This window comes from Triticum dicoccoides, chromosome 6A, assembly GCF_002162155.2.
Source record: "Triticum dicoccoides isolate Atlit2015 ecotype Zavitan chromosome 6A, WEW_v2.0, whole genome shotgun sequence".
NCBI lineage: Eukaryota > Viridiplantae > Streptophyta > Magnoliopsida > Poales > Poaceae > Triticum > Triticum dicoccoides.
Window position 1 is genome coordinate 105,440,993 of NC_041390.1, and position 17,671 is coordinate 105,458,663.

Below are 17,671 nucleotides of genomic sequence, written 5' to 3' on the forward strand. Positions count from 1 at the left end.
CGGCTTTGAGGGGGATGGCGGCGTGCGGGCGCGGGCCGCGGCCCGGTCTTCTCGGTGGAGAGGGCCCGCGCTGGGTCGGGACGGGCCGGCGGCGGGAGGAGCCCGACGGTGCCATGTGGCAAGCTCCGGTTGGCGGCGGCGGGTCGGGCGGACATGTCCGGCGCGTCCGGACGTTGTCCGGCGCGCGGAGAGGAAGGGGACGAGGGTTAGGGGTGGATCCGATCCGGAATTTCGGAGGAGGACCTATTTATAGGCATAGGAGGAGCTAGGAGAGTCCAAATGAGGTGCGGTTTTCGGCCACGCGATCGTGATTGAACACTCTAGATGATGGAGAGGGTTTTGGTGGGTTTTGGGCCAAATTGGAGGGGTGTTGGGCTGCAACACACACGAGGCCTTCTCGGTTCCTCGGTTAACCGTTGGAGTATCAAACGAAGTCCAAATGGTACAAAACTTGACAGGCGGTCTACTGGTAGTAAACTAAGGCCGCTTGGCAAATCTCGGTCCAATCCAGAAATGTTTAACCCCCACACACGAAAAGAAGGTAGAAAGGGCCATTCGGAGTAGATAGGAGCGCCGGAATGCAAAACGGACAACGGGGAAAATGCTCGGATGCATGAGACGGAGACGTATGCAAATGCAATACACATGATGACATGATATGAGATGCATGACAATGGCAACAACAAACTGAGACAAAAACCCGAAGCCGAGGAAATAAAATAACTTAGTGCCGGAAACGGCAAGAGTCGGAGTACATATAAGGTAAATTACATCCGGGGTGTTACAGATGCCCTCGTCCCGTTCGAGGGCATAGTACCAGGTCTGTGCCGCGCCGCGGAGGTGGTAAGAGGTGAGCCAGGTGCGCTCCGAGGCGAGGGTACGTTGCCCACGAAAGAACTGGTCGCACTGGTTGAGCCAGTTGAGGGGGTCCTTCGTGCCGTCATAGGTGGCGAAGTCAATCTTGGCGAACCGCGGCGGTGTCTGGGTCGGAGCGTCGTGTCGAGCTGGCTCGGAGGTGCAGAGCAGCGAGGCGGGTGGCGCCTGGTCGAAGTACTCCGGGTAAGGACACGCGGAGCTGGATGGCCCGCCGAACTACGAAAACGGGGTCGGCTGCTCCCGAGCCGTGGTGTAGACCGGCGATGGCGAAGACCCAGCCGCCCAAGCTGGTAGTGGCGATAGGGAGGCCGAAAACGGGACCTGATGTATCGGAAGGCCGGCCGGCGAGGACGCCCTTGAGCTGGGCAGAGGTGGCGCCGGTGGTTGCAGCATCGGCTATGGAGGGTGGGCGAGTGCGTCGGTTGCCGCGGGGGAAGGCGGCGGCAGATGTCACAGAGGAGTCGCGGCCGGAGTGCTCTCGCCGGGGTGCCCCGCCTGGAACGGCAGCAGCGGTAGCCCGGTGCAGGCCGGCGCGCCCTGGGTCGGCCATGGCAGCGCGGGGGGCCTGCCTGGAACGGCAGCAGCGGCTGCCCACTGTAGGCAGGCGCGCCCTGGGACGGCCACGGCAGCACGGGGGAGCCCGCTTGGAACAGCAGCAGCGGCTGCCCGCTGTAGGCAGGCGCGCCTTAGGACGGCCATGGCAGCGTGGGGTGGCCGTAGGCGGCGATCAGCGCAGCCGGCGGAGGTGTGTACGGCCCGGCCATGTACGGTTGGTACTGGTTCAGAAGGAGTCCCTGGACGGCCGTCACGAGATCCCGCAAGGTATTGGTGACCTTTTCCGCGTGAAGATGACGGTTGTTAGCGGTGCGGAAGTGATGGGGGCCGGGGGCGGTGAAGAGCCCGCGGTGGTGACCGGGCCCGACAGCGTGGAGGCCCCGGCGGTGGTCATCAGGGCGGACGTCATCGGCGCGGAGGTGGAGATGGGCAGCGGCGGCGATGGTGTTGACGAAGACATGATCGGGCCCAAGTCTCTAGATACCAAATTGGTAGAAACTAGGGTTCTACCCGGTCTAGGGCGTAGGTTGTACGGGAAGGAGGGGGAAGGGCGAGGGCTGGTGCGCGGCGGCCGGCGGCGTGGCGCCGTCCTTGCGACGAGAGCGGCGGCGGCGAAAGCAGGAGGCGGCTAGGGTTTAGGTCTCTCGGCTCCCTAAGGGAAGCCGAGCAAATATTGATTGCTTCTTGCTTGATTAGATCGATATACATCTTCTCTCCTTATATAGAGAGGTTTACTTGACTCCTAAGCAAACGATCCTAATACGATAAGATAATTGGGCTAAGCCCCTAATTAAGATACTTGGGCCATAATCCACTGGGCTAAGCCCCTATACCAGTCATAACAGTTATCATGTCAATGGAATAGGTGCAACCATAGTAAAAAACACTTCCTCTTGAACTTATATAAGACGTTTTTTATACCATCATGGACTATAAAAACGTCTTACAGCAAGTACAATAAGCTTATGTAAGCAGGCTATAAGAGTTAAAATATTATTTTTCTGTTGACATGGAGGGGAGAGAATAGGAGAGAGAAGAGGAGCCGGCTATAGAATAAGAGCTAGTTGTAGACCTGCTCCTAGGCACTATGTGAGGATAAAAGGTGGGCCATGTATTAATAAAATAGCACATCTTTATATCTAACTATTGTACTTGCCGGCTATAAGGTTGGCTATAGATGACATGGCAACATCATATAGCCATCAGTTGGCTGTACTATTAACATGCTCTTATGAAAAGTTACAGGAGGGAGTAGCTATCAGCAGTGAGTGGTCATTGCACATAGTTTCTTGTAACTATGATTTGCAAGTGACTAGTGTAGTTGGTTGATGACATAATGGGTTGTAACTATCTCCATATGGCCTTGCGTAGCCTGTTTATACTGCTCAAAACCTAGTTCTTCTTCTCGGCATCCAGACTACCATCACTTCTATTGGTAGGGTAGATGCCATGCAAGCTAGCTTGATCACATGATTTCTCCAGAAGTCATGTCCTAGCTTTCTAATTTCATCTAATTAGTGTCATGTCGTTATCTTTTAACACATGTATAAAGACAATGCTGAAGCTATGCACACCTACCCACAACATCAACATCAGGTATATTGTTGGGGTTAATTGGGTTTGACTTGTTCTGGCCTGAACTTTTCATAACCTATTTAATGAGAGTTACATCTTTTTCTTAAACACAAAGAATAGCATCTTAGTAGTTGCAACTGAATCTGCTCGAGGTTAAATTTCCGCGCCATCTATCTAATTGTGTATAATAAACAAGTGGTGTTTTACTTTTTTTCTAAAGATTGAATGAGAAGCAGCCTCATCTATTCTAATCCATGATAAGGACAAGACAATCTTTAATACACCTAGTGTTTCCTTTAGATTATAATCATACGAAGCAAATAACTAGCATAGGAAAATTTCCTATGGGTTTGAAATTGCTTTCAAGTGTTTTGGTTGATAATGTTTTGATGCTCTTCAGTATGTGTAGAGTCACTTCAATTCATTTCCAGTTGTTAATTAGCATAGAGGTATATGCAGTTAACCCCATCAAATATCTTTCTCTTTGCCTGGAACACGACGGGCAGGGCCGGAACTGACATTTCGATGGCCCAGGTGTCGTTGCTAAAATCGGCGGATCTCGGGTAGGAGGTCCCAAGCTGAAGATCTAAGCTAGATGGTGACACGAAGAAGGGGGACACGGTGTTTATCCAGGTTCGGGCCCTCTCAAAGAGGTAAAACCCTACGTCCTGCTCTTGTTATATTGATTGTGATGGGTACAAAGTACAGTATGATCTACCTCGAGATCGTATGAATGAGTTCCTAGCTCCAAGACCTTGAAATCGTGCCTCTATGGACTAAACCCCACGGTTTATATAGCCACCGAGGGTATCTAGGGTTTACACGTGGTTGGTTACCATATAGGGATAAACATAACTTTTATTTAAATACGCCTTGAAGTGTACGCTAGGTCTTCGGAGAACTCGATCTTGATCACGCCGAGGGCCAGGGAACAACTTCATCATTTTAAGTCTTCGGCTTAGTGGACGAGTTCCGTCTCTTACATCGGCTTCCGATTCCGAGGACATGCTTGGTTCCGAGGTCCTTCTGTCTTTCACTATTGTAACCATGTGTTTTTATGTGACAATTGACCCCAGAAAATAGGGGATATCTTTTAACAAGAGCCTCCTTGGCCTAACTTATCATTCAATGGGATAGAAGTCTCCGTTAGCTTAGCCAACAAGAACACCTTAATCCACGCGTGCATATACTACATGATGTATTGGGAACTGGTGATTTTTTTGCGAGGCAAGGCGACCCTTGGCCTTTTACTGGCCTATATAGAGGGAGAGGGTAATTGATTCCATTTATGCTTCCATTCTCCTCTCCACCGCCCAAGCTTCTCGAGAGCTCAAACGTTCCAAGATTCGCCCAAGTGCCTGGTAGCCACTTCGAAAGGGTGCTACTTTGAAGATTAACTCCTCACTTCAAGAGTTCTCGGGCGTGCCGAATACTACCTCCAATGTAATGCTTCCCAAGCCGCGTGCCTCCACTCCTAGCATGACAGCATTAAATATGGCACTACTGGGTTTGATGTTTGTCGGATAGATATGCATTTCCTTGACGATGTCGGCATAGATCAGATTGAGGCTGCTGCTGCAATCCATCAGGACACAGGTTAAATGAAACCCGTCCACAATGGGATCCAGAACCAATAATGCGGTCGTGCCTTGCTGACGGGGGCTTGCAGGCTAACCACCGACGGCCAGGCGGCACATCCCGTGACCCGGCTCCGGCTGCTCTCCTCTTGGCTTCTCAGGTAAATGCCTTGAATTAGGCTCTTGTACAAATTACGGAGCGACATTGTGTACCAATTCGAGCATCTCCATTTGATAACTTTGTGTACATTTGTAGGATCTAGAAGTAGATGTGTCTAGAGGGGGGTGATTAGACACTTAATGCTAAAGTTGCAATTTTTTAAGTTTTTTCGGTTTAAGTGGAGTTTAGGCACAATTTCAACACTCACAATACATATCAAGCAAGCATGCAAAGAGTACATGAGTAGCGGAATATAAAGCATGCAACTTGCAAGAATGTAAAGGGAAGGGTTTGGAGAAATCAAACGCAATTGGAGACACGGATGTTTTTCCCGTGGTTCGGATAGGTGGTGCTATCCTACATCCACGTTGATGGAGACTTCAACCCACAAAGGGTAACGGTTGCGAGAGTCCACGGAGGGCTCCACCCACAAAGGGTAACGGTTGCGCGAGTCCACACAGGGCTCCACCCACAAAGGGTCCACGAAGAAGCAACCACCCACAAAGGGTCCACGAAGAAGCAACCTTGTCTATCCCACCATGGCCATCGCCCACACAGGACTTGCCTCACTAGCGGTAGATCTTCACGAAGTAGGCGATCTCCTTGCCCTTACAAACTCCTTGGTTCAACTCCACAATCTTGTCGGAGGCTCCCAAGTGACACCTAGCCAATCTAGGAGACACCACTCTCCAAGAAGTAACAAATGGTGTGTAGGTAATGAACTCCTTGCTCTTGTGCTTCAAATGATAGTCTCCCCAACACTCAACTCTCTCTCATAGGATTTGGATTTTTTGGAAAGAAGATTTGAGTGGAAAGCAACTTGGAGAGGCTAGAGATCAAGATTCATATGGTAGGAATGGAATATCTTGGTCTCAACACATGAGTAGGTGGTTCTCTCTCAGAACAAATGAGTTGGAATGGTGTATGTGTTCTGATGGCTCTCTCATCAAATGAAGAGGAGGTGGAGGGGTATATATAGCCTCCACACAAAATCCAACCGTTACACACAGTTTTCCAATCTCGGTGGGACCGAATCAACAAACTCGGTCGGACCGAAAAGGTAAACCTAGTGACCGTTAGAGATTTCGGTGGGACCGACTGGATCAACTCGGTGGGCTGATGTGCTAGGGTTAGGGTAAATCCAAAACTCGGTTTGACCGATTACTCAAACTCGGTGGGACCAATTTGGGTAATAAGTGAAACTGAGATTTGGCCAAGCAAACTCGGTGGAACCGATTGCATATCTCGGTGGGACCGAGAATATTGCAACGGGTAACAGAGAGTTTGCAAGCCCATCTCGGTGAGACCGAGATCCCATCGGTGAGACCGAACTGATTAGGGTTTGGCAGTGGCTTATGACAAGTGAAACTCGGTGGCGCCGGATAGGAAGAATCGGTAGGACTGAGTTTGGCTTAGGGTTTAGGTCATATGTGGAAGTGGGAAAGTAGCTGAGGGTTTTGGAGCATATCACTAAGCACATGAAGCAAGAGGCTCACTAAGCAACACCTCATCCCTCCTTGATAGTATTGGCTTTTCCTAAAGACTCAATGTAATCTTGGATCACTAAAATGTAAAATGAGGAGTCTTGAGCTTGAAGCTTTAGCCAATCCTTTGTCCTTAGCATCTTGAAGGAGTTCCCACAACCTTTGGTCCATGCCACTCCATTGTTGAACTTATCTGAAACATGCTAGATCGAAATGTTAGTCCAACAAGAGATATGTTTTCATCAATTATCAAAACCACCTAGGGAGCACTTGTGCTTTCAATCTCCCCCTTTTTGGTAATTGATGGCAACATACATCAAAGCTTTAGATAAAGATATAAAGAACAACAAGTAAAGCTTTGGAAGGACATGTAACAAGCATAGGCTCCCCCTACATGTATGCACTCATGTAAATATGAAATATAGAGGCATGTGAGAGCATAACCATGACAGAGTAGGCAATGTGTTACATGCATTTTGGCCATATGCATCAGAGCAAAAGATTATCAAGGAAAATACCTTCATGCTCATGAGTCCTTCTTGCAAACAGTATGTACATAAGCAAGAACTCCTCATACTCATGATTTTGATGCATATACTTACCTTGTGGTCTTGAGTTGGCTTAGGATGGAATGAACCTGCACAAACAAGGTTAGATAACACAGGTACATCCACTAGCCAGAGCAAACAAAAGAAACCACAAGAATACCAAGACTGGGATGACATGTAGGGAGTGAGTACAAGTACCATATTGAATTCAACATGTCCCCAAGAATAAAAATATGCAATGAATTTGACTGATTTCTTTCCCTTAGGTGTCTTGCTCCCCCTGAATCTTACATGGGATATTGGGAGAAGATAGGGAACAGAAAATCAGAGCTGAAAGATACAAATGGAACTTAATTCAAATGAGTACATATGAACATGTCTTCCCCCCAAAAGGACATGTGTATCTCTCCTCTTGAACATCAAGCATCTAGGATCCTTGAGTATTCTCTCCCCCTGGAGATTTCTTAATAATATCTGGGATCCTTGAGACTTTCTCTCCCCCTTGAGCTTTGATGTGATCTCTTTCTCCCCCTTTGACATCAATTTCCAAGAAGGTTTTTCCTGGAATCCGTCGACTAGGTTTGGTCCTCGAGATTCAGCACAAAGCAGAGGATAAAATTGTGATGCTTGTAGAGGACAAGATTCATTGAGTGGAGCTGGATCAGAAGAAATGTAGAACAAGTGGCAATCTTGTTTTTCTGATTGCAAAGTCGGTGGCACCGAGTGGCACATTTCGGTGGTACCGAAAAGATTCGGTTGGACCGAAAATTGCAAGTCGGTGAAACCGAGTTTACACAGAGAAAAACACTTGTCACCTCAGCTCACTAGACATGTAGGATCTCACAAAGATTTGCAATGAATTTCCTGAAGGATTTGCAAGGAATTAAGTGCAAAAAATGCAGAACAAAAAACAAAGAGAAAGGAGAAGAAACTGAAAGATCTAGATGAAGTTTTTTTTTAAAAAAAGAGAGAAAATAAACATGCATGAGACAAATGCAATAACACAAAGAAAGAACACAAGAGAGCTTCATCTAGAGTTGGGCGGTGACATAGTCACCTATGTTAGAGTATATTGACTTAGGAGTCAAGTGGGAACACTTGATCATAGGTCATACTCATCGTTTAAGCTCAAAATGGGGTTACCATCTTTCGTTTAAGCATCTTGATGTATTCATATCTTGTTGAGTTGCTTTGACTCATGTCTTGGAGTAAAGCTTCTCTAAGATGGAATAACATACCTTGGGTGGTGGTGTGGTTCTTGCTCATGTAGTTGAACTTGTGTGGGTGCTCAAGGTTGATGTAGCTCATCAAGAATTGGGATCACCACTTGGAGTTTGAGTTCATCTACCTACATGGGTTAGTTCTTGTAAGGAAGATCACTTGTGTATCCAAAAATGACAATCATGAGGCTTAACATAGGATTTGTCAAAGGATATGTTTGAATGGTTTTGTGCTTCCTTGTCTTCAACCACTATTGTGTAGAGTCTTGGTCTTGTAGAGATTGCTCAAGATGTGAGTGAGTCGCAATCTCATGGAATTAGATTCAACCAAGCACCTACATGGGTTAGACAACATGCAAGGTGCAAATATATCCAAGACATAAGATAGTTATCATAAGAAATATATCATGGATTAGTCATAAGCTCATGTCTTGCATGTATCCAATGGAGTTTCTACTCCAAGTTCGAAGCATCAATGATGTTCAATTCTCCTCTCAACCTACAAAACACTTTCTCATCAAGTGGTTTAGTGAATATATCCGCTAATTGCTTATCGGTGCGAACATGCTTAAGATTGATGTCACCCTTAGCAACATGATCTCGAATGAAATGATGACGAACTTCAATATGCTTAGTTCGAGAATGTTGTACAGGATTATGACCAATTTTCATAGCACTTTCATTGTCACAAAGCAGTGGAACATGTTTCACATAAATCCCATAATCTTTAAGAGTTTGGGTCATCCAAAGTAATTGAGCACAACATGAACCAGCGGCAATGTATTCCGCTTCGGCGGTGGATAAGGATACCGAGTTTTGTTTCTTGGAAGACCAAGACACAAGAGATCTACCAAGAAATTGACAAGTACCCGAAGTAGACTTTCTATCAACCTTGTCTCTGGCATAATCCGAGTCAGAATAGCCAACAAGATCAAAAGAAGACCTCTTAGGATACCAAATGCCAAAATTTTGTGTATGGATTAAATATCTCACTATCCTTTTCATAGCCTTAAGATGACAATCTTTAGGAGCAGCTTGATATCGTGCACACATGCACACACTTAGCATAATATCGGGACGTGAAGCACATAGGTATAACAATGAACCAATCATAGAGCAATAAACCTTTTGATCAACCGGTTCACCATCTTTGGTTAAATCATTATGTCCACTAGTAGGCATGGGTGTAGACATACCTTTGCATTCTTGCATATTGAACTTCTTGAATAAGTCCTTGGTGTACTTTGTTTGAGAGACAAATGTACCTTCCTTAATTTGCTTGATTTGCAACCCAAGAAAGAATTTGAGTTCACTCATCATAGACATCTCAAACTTCTTTGACATTAGCTTTCCAAACTTTTCACTAAAGATAGGGTTAGTTGAACCAAATATGATATCATCAACATAAATTTGGCATACAAATAGTTCTCCATTAACCCTTTTAGTAAAAAGAGTAGAATCAATTTTACCAATTTCAAAACCACTTGTAGTAAGGAACTTGGTCAAGCATTTATACCATGCTCTAGGAGCTTGTTTAAGACCATAAAGAGCTTTGTGAAGTTTGTAAACATGATTTGGTTTCTTAGGGTTGATAAAGCCAGGAGGTTGTTTGACATAAACTTCCTCCTCTATTTCACCATTTAGAAAAGCACTTTTAATGTCATTTGGTACAAGGTGATATTATGGTGATTAGCATAGGCAAGTAAGATGCAATGGACTCAAGTCTAGCAACGGGAGCATATGTCTCACCATAGTCCATACCTTCGACTTGTGTGTACCCTTGGGCGACGAGACGTGCTTTGTTGTGAACCACTTGTCCATCTTCATCTTGATTGTTGCGAAACACCCATTTGGTACCAACGATGTTGTGGTTGTTGTCGGGCTTCTCGACCAATGTCCAAACTTGGTTTCTCTCAAAATTATGTAGCTCTTCATGCATAGCGTTTATCCAATCCGGATCTTCCAATGCTTTTTCAACCTTCATAGGTTCAATGCTAGAGATGAATGAATAGTTTTCACAAAAGTTAGCTAAACGAGTTTTTGAGCGAGTGATTCTCCCAGTTTGTATATCATTGAGGATTTGCTCGACGGGATGATCTTTGGCAATTCTTGCTCGAACTCGTGAGAGCTTTTGCTTGGGTCTTCGTTGAACATCTTCTTCATCTTGTTCTTCTTCTTGGCCTTCTTCATTGTTGACGTCGTCGTTCTCTTGTCGTGGTGGAGAAGGAGGTTGTTGATGTTCGTCTTGACGTATTTCCTCGTTTTCTTCATCTTGGTGTGTACCACTTGTGGATGCTTCCGTGTCGATTCTTGGTTCGCCTTGTCGTGAAGTAGAAGCTTCCACTTGAACGGATGAAGTACTCTCCTTCACCTCCGTTGGACGAATTTTGCCAATGGACAAGTCTTGAATTGCTTCTGAAGGGTCTTTGTCTCCTACATCAATTGGCAATTGCTCTACTTGCAAGCCATTAGATTCATCAAACTTCACATCTACCGTCTCTTCAACCTTTCGGGTGAAATTGTTGTAGACACGGTAAGTGTGAGAGTTTGAGCCATAACCAAGTAGAAAACCTTCATGAGATTTAGGAGCAAACTTTGAACGACGATGCTTATCAAGAATGTAGCACTTTGAGCCGAATACTCGAAAGTATCCAACTTGGGGTTTGTTACCGGTGAGAAGCTCGTATGTCGTCTTGCCGAGTAGCTTGTGAAGATATAAGCGATTTGTTGCGTGACAAGCTGTCTCAACCGCTTCTGCCCAAAAGTGCTTTGGCGTCTTGTATTCATCAAGCATCGTTCTTGCCATTTCGATGAGCGTCCGGTTCTTCCTCTCAACAACTCCATTTTGTTGAGGTGTGTACGTAGCCGAGAACTCGTGTGAAATCCCTTCTTCATCAAGAAAGGTGTCCACATTTGCGTTCTTGAACTCCGTTCCATTGTCACTCCGAACCTTCTTGATCTTCACATCAAACTGATTTTGGGCCTTCCTAGCGAAGTTTCTAAAGATCTTCTGGACCTGCGACTTGTCATTAAGAAAGAACACCCACGTAAATCTTGAAAAATCATCAACTATAACTAGACCAAAAGAATTTCCACCGAGACTCTTGTAGGCATTGGGACCAAAAAGATCCATGTGAAGTAGCTCGAGTGGCCTCCTTGTGTTTATGATGTTCTTCACGGATGTCTTCCTCCAACCTGTTTACCTGCTTGACAAGCACTGCAAAGTCTATCCTTATCAAATATGACATCGTTGACTCCAAGGATATGATTTCCTTTAATAAGCTTTCAAGGTTTCTCATGCCAACGTGACCTAGTCGTCTATGCCACAACCAACCTTTTGAGGATTTAGCAACAAAGCAAGTTTTAGGTTGTGCCTTTTTAGAGAAATCGACAATGTAAAGATCACCTCTACGCATACCAGTAAAGACCATTTTATGATTGTCTCGACGAAATACTTGGCAATCTACCTTAGTAAATAGGACATTCAAACCGAAATCAGCATGTCTAGATACTGAAAGTAAGTTGTAGCCAAGAGATTCAACAAGCATGACATTTTGAATGGAACTATCATGTGAGATGGCCACCTTACCAAGGCCAACCACTTTACCCTTTGAATTATCACCAAAGGTGACATATTTTCGAGGGCCGTCATTTTCAGCAAGCTCACGAAACATCTCTTCATCTCCGGTCATATGATCAGTACATCCACTATCAAGAACCCATTCCTTTCCTCCTGATTCATATCCCCGAAGATTTGCCATAAGACCAAAATGTCTCATTGCATTATCAAGATCGAAGTCACTATCATCATCATCATAATATTCATGTTCATCACGATCTTGTGACTCATCATTTCCTAGAGAGGGTAATTCATTAGATAAATGATCATCAAAGTGGTCACTTTTATGAATTCTTATAGCTTTGAATATGATATCATTAATGATTCCAACATCTCCTTTAGCATGCTTAAGATTGGTAAGTTCAAATAGACATTTACCAAAACTAGGATCACTAGAGTTCATCTTACTCAAGGCAATAGATTTATGGAGAATTTCATCCAAAGTTTTCAAGGAATGATCGGGAAATTGTTCCTCAAGAAATTTCCATATAGTATAGGCACAATTTTGAGTAGGCAAACTAGCAATCAAATTTTTGGGCAATCCTCTAATGATGAGCTCAATAGTTCTAAGATTGCGAGTCATGTCAATATCTTCATCTAGGGTAGGATGCAAAGGATCAATATGAGATGCACAAGGGCTAGCAATATACTTGTTCAAATGATATTGATTGAAGATTACAAGCATCTCATTTTCCCACTCATGAAAATACTCTCCATCAAGAATAGGCACTCTATGTCTAAGACTCCCTAATGTAGATACATCCATCTTCCTCCAATGGTGATTAAACCAAGGCAATGGAGACCAATGCTTTGATACCACTTGTAGGATCTAGAAGTAGAAGTGTCTAGAGGGGGGTGATTAGACACTTAATGCTAAAGTTGCAATTTTTAAGTTTTTTCGGTTTAAGTGGAGTTTAGGCACAATTTCAACACTCACAATACATATCAATCAAGCATGCAAAGAGTATATGAGCAGCGGAATATAAAGCATGCAACTTGCAAGAATGTAAAGGGAAGGGTTTGGAGAAATCAAACGCAATTGGAGACACGGATGTTTTTCCCGTGGTTCGGATAGGTGGTGCTATCCTACATCCACGTTGATGGAGACTTCAACCCACAAAGGGTAACGGTTGCGAGAGTCCACGGAGGGCTCCACCCACAAAGGGTAACGGTTGCGCGAGTCCACACAGGGCTCCACCCATGAAGGGTCCACGAAGAAGCAACCACCCACAAAGGGTCCACAAAGAAGCAACCTTGTCTATCCCACCATGGCCATCACCCACACAGGACTTGCCTCACTAGCGGTAGATCTTCACGAAGTAGGCGATCTCCTTGCCCTTACAAACTCCTTGGTTCAACTCCACAATCTTGTCGGAGGCTCCCAAGTGACACCTAGCCAATCTAGGAGACACCACTCTCCAAGAAGTAACAAATGGTGTGTAGGTAATGAACTCCTTGCTCTTGTGCTTCAAATGATAGTCTCCCCAACACTCAACTCTCTCTCATAGGATTTGGATTTTTTGGAAAGAAGATTTGAGTGGAAAGCAACTTGGAGAGGCTAGAGATCAAGATTCATATGGTAGGAATGGAATATCTTGGTCTCAACACATGAGTAGGTGGTTCTCTCTCAGAACAAATGAGTTGGAATGGTGTATGTGTTCTGATGGCTCTCTCATCAAATGAAGAGGAGGTGGAGGGGTATATATAGCCTCCACACAAAATCCAACCGTTACACACAGTTTTCCAATCTCGGTGGGACCGAATCAACAAACTCGGTCGGACCGAAAAGGTAAACCTAGTGACCGTTAGAGATTTCGGTGGGACCGACTGGATCAACTCGGTGGGCTGATGTGCTAGGGTTAGGGTAAATCCAAAACTCGGTTTGACCGATTACTCAAACTCGGTGGGACCGATTTGGGTAATAAGTGAAACTGAGATTTGGCCAAGCAAACTCGGTGGAACCGATTGCATATCTCGGTGGGACCGAGAATATTGCAACGGGTAACAGAGAGTTTGCAAGCCCATCTCGGTGAGACCGAGATCCCATCGGTGAGACCGAACTGATTAGGGTTTGGCAGTGGCTTATGACAAGTGAAACTCGGTGGCACCGGATAGGAAGAATCGGTAGGACCGAGTTTGGCTTAGGGTTTAGGTCATATGTGGAAGTGGGAAAGTAGCTGAGGGTTTTGGAGCATATCACTAAGCACATGAAGCAAGAGGCTCACTAAGCAACACCTCATCCCTCCTTGATAGTATTGGCTTTTCCTAAAGACTCAATGTGATCTTGGATCACTAAAATGTAAAATGAGGAGTCTTGAGCTTGAAGCTTTAGCCAATCCTTTGTCCTTAGCATCTTGAAGGAGTTCCCATAACCTTTAGTCCATGCCACTCCATTGTTGAACTTATCTGAAACATGCTAGATCGAAATGTTAGTCCAACAAGAGATATGTTGTCATCAATTATCCAAACCACCTAGGGAGCACTTGTGCTTTCAACATTTCTGAAATTTTCTCTCAGCGCGCGTTGTTTGAGTTTGATGGCAGCTGTATTGAGTTATAGGGTTCCACCCTGTTTTTTCCATGATGAATTAATTAATCTATTAAATCGCCAGTCTGCTTAATTGGTTTAAGTCTCAACTGCATGTTAGTATGCTAAACTGCAATTTTCTCATGGTTGTATGATGTCCCTGGCGATTTTGCATGATATGTATTCATCACTGATCCTGGATGAACATTCAATCACCTTTATCAAAGTAAATAATGAAAGACTGGTTATATATTCTCTACAAAAAATAGTAGGATTACACACTCTTGATATTTCCTAACTCGCTAACTATTTTCATTTACATGCAGTACAGATTGAATGCCTGTAACTTGAGATACCGGATTTACCAGGGATGTTGATCTTGCTGGGGCAGGAGCCACTGGCATCGTCTTGCTGAACTGAGAAACACTTGAGCTCACATGGTTTGGGCAGTGAGAACAATTACAAGGCTTTAGCCAAAATATCTCGCTAAGACTATCTGATCATATAGGACTCCTACTCCAAAGAAAATACCAAAGGCGATCGCAAAGATAACCTCATTACCAATGTGTTTTGTGGAGACCGGACCTGCTTCTGCTGAACCACAATGGTTTGTGATCATAGGGCTACACAGTTTTGGGTTTCCACCAAAGCTAGAATCCGGAAATGTGCTGAATTGGCCCACGTTCGGAATAGGGCCTTCCAGGTCATTATTAGAAACATTGAATCTGGAAAGGAAATGCAGATTCTTCAGTGCAGCTGGAATTGTACCAGTGAGTTGATTACCAGACAAGTCAAGCACCTGCAGGTTCGTGAGGTTGCATATCTGCTCTGGCATCTCTCCAGATAATCTATTAGAGCTCAGGTTGAGTGAAATGAGTCCTTTTAACTGTCCGATCTCCTTTGGGATCACACCAGTGAAATTATTGATGGCTAGATTAAGCACCTTAGGAAAAGCACTGAGCATGAGGTACTGCATAAATGTGTTCTCGTTCCAAACAAGCAGCTCAAAGAAGACCTTTGGTGCAGTCTTGTCTGATCTCAGCATTGGCATCTCCATTAAGGCAGTTGGAATTTCCCCTGTAAAGCTGTTGTTTGATATGTCTAGATGGAAAAGCAAGTTCAGGCTGCTGATCCAGTCAGGTACCGGTCTAGTTAGTTGATTGCTTTGCAAAAATAGCATCCCCAAATTTGTGACCTTTGATAACCAATCAGGTATTTTTCCAGACAATGAACAATCACTCATAGAAAGAACCTGAAGATTCTCAAAACCACCAATGTTGTCATCTTCTGGCATGGTCTCATGCAGGAAGTTGCACCCAATATAAAGGGTAGTGAGGCTCTTGGAACTACTAAGGATCTGAAGTGTTCTTGTGATATTTGTAAGAGAGTTGTTAGCAAGTGATAGGAACGAGAGGGACTTCAGATTGCCTATTTTTTCTGACAATTTACCATGGAATCGGTTGTAAGATAGTCGTAGTGCAGTCAGATTGGTGCAGGAGTATATGCTTTCTGGAATTATGCCGGTGAAGTCGTTGAAGAGAAGATCTAATTTTCTTAGGTTGGACAGGCTCGCGAACTTGACCTTGTTAAGTTCTCCACTGAAGTGGTTGGTGTTGAGGTCAATTGTTATGAGATTTGTGCATTTTCTTAGAGCTGTTGGCAGATCCCCTGGCATATTGTTGTGTTCCAAATGCAGCTCCTCCAATCTCTTCAAATCACCTATAGACTCTGGAATGTTGCCACTGAAACCATTCCCCCAAGATCAAGGGTGACCAGATTTGTGAGCTTGCCGATGCCATTGACAGGTCCGTCTAACCAATTGTTAGGCAAAGAGAGGTGCTCTAACGAGGTGACATTGAAGAGCTCGCCTGGAAGAGTCCCACAGAGGTTGTTGTAGCCAGCGCTGAGCATCTTCAGCGCGGAGCAATTGCCGAGCCCTGGAGGGATATTTCCACTGAATTTGTTAAAATTGAGTTCAAGCACGGCTAAAGATGGCGAGCTCGCACATGGCGTCGTTGGTATCTGCCCTGTAAAGCTGTTGTTGCTGGCATTGAGTGCGACCAAATTCTCCATTGCTCTCCATGTGGTCGATGGAAACTGTCCTGTGAATAAGTTGCTTGAGATGTTGAGTGCCTGCAGAGGCCGCGCAGGGGTTGAGGATGGCAGCTCATGCAGCACTCCTATCAGGCGGTTGAAGCTGACGTCAAGGACGATTATGCTGCCGGACGACACCAACTCCAGCGGAAGGCGCCGGACAGGGAGTTGCGCGACAGGTTGAGGCGCAAGAGTCCGGTGAGTTTGCTGAGGGACGGCGAGATGGACCCCTCGAGGCCTTGAGAAGCCAGCGAAACGTCGGTGACCTTCCCATCTTGGTTGCAGGTGATCCCTTCCCATGTGCAGCAGTCGGTGTTGCTCCGCCACGACGTGGCGAGGCCACCGTCCCGCGAGAGCCCGGCGAGGAGCTGGAGAAGGGAGCTCTTCTCATGGTCTGTGCAGGAGCTGGTCGGAGAGATCAAAGAGGCCAGCAGCATCAGAGCCAAGCCAAGGGAAGGCATGTGGAAGGAATTTCTTGGTGTGGTTGCTCTATGGAGAAGTAGAACAGAGATGGCTGCGTGGTGTTGTGGTGAAAGCTAGCGTGGAAACCGGATTCTTGCTGCGCGGTGTGGTCTACTAATGAAGAAGGTAGAGCATGCCAAGTTGAGAACGGAAGTGCCATAGATTTTGTGATCCAATCAAACGTCGTGGGCGATCGGAACTTGCCATTTCTGTTGAATAGATTTTCTTCGGTGATGTCGTCTTTGTGGTGGTCGTGCCCAGGTAGGAAAGTCTCCTGTGGGTGGGTGTGGATCACGTGCAGATATGAGAGCGGCGGCGCACGTTGGTCGTTTGCTGTGGCTGTTGCTGCTAGCCTCCTTCCTACTCGGATGCGATCTTCTCTTTCAGGATTGCAGCTGCTCACCTACCACTCACACTCACTGTCATCATTCCATTTTAGGATTTTTTGGAGGCCTGAGAGCCCTCGTTATCTTCTACTCCTACAAGAAGTCCACCTCGCGCTTCCCCACTTGGCCACTTGGAAGGAGACCATCCTCAGTTGACGGGCTCCTACTTCTCTCCGTGGCCGCAAAGTCACTTTGCGCGCTAACGTTATCTTTTTTTTCAGGGTGCGTGGATTACCTTTTTTTGCAGGGGAAATAGCAATGTATTACTCAATCACATCATCCTTACAATCCATCGATGCTATCTCCACTACTTGAACTGGACCAGCTCCTATCCAAGTCATGGTCCTACCTTGGGATCTAGCAAAACTAGCTAAACAATCACTAGCTTTATTTTGAGTTCTATCGACATGAGAAATACAAGTTTTCCGAAGACCCAATAAGTACTTAATCTCTCTAACAAGTGAAGTGTAAACAGAACGATCCATGTCCGGGCTTGATATGAGAGAGACCGCTTCGAGAGAATCCAACTCCACAGCAATTGGCAAATCACAACGCTGCAATGCAAGGGACAAGCCTTCCATGCATGCAC

General features: G+C 45.4%; 1 pseudogene; it reads right to left on the bottom strand.

Moving 5' to 3' along the window:
• Positions 1-14,578: 14,578 nt before the first annotated feature.
• LOC119315298 lies at positions 14,579-16,695 on the bottom strand (annotated as a pseudogene).
• Between the last annotated feature and the right edge of the window lie 976 nt (positions 16,696-17,671).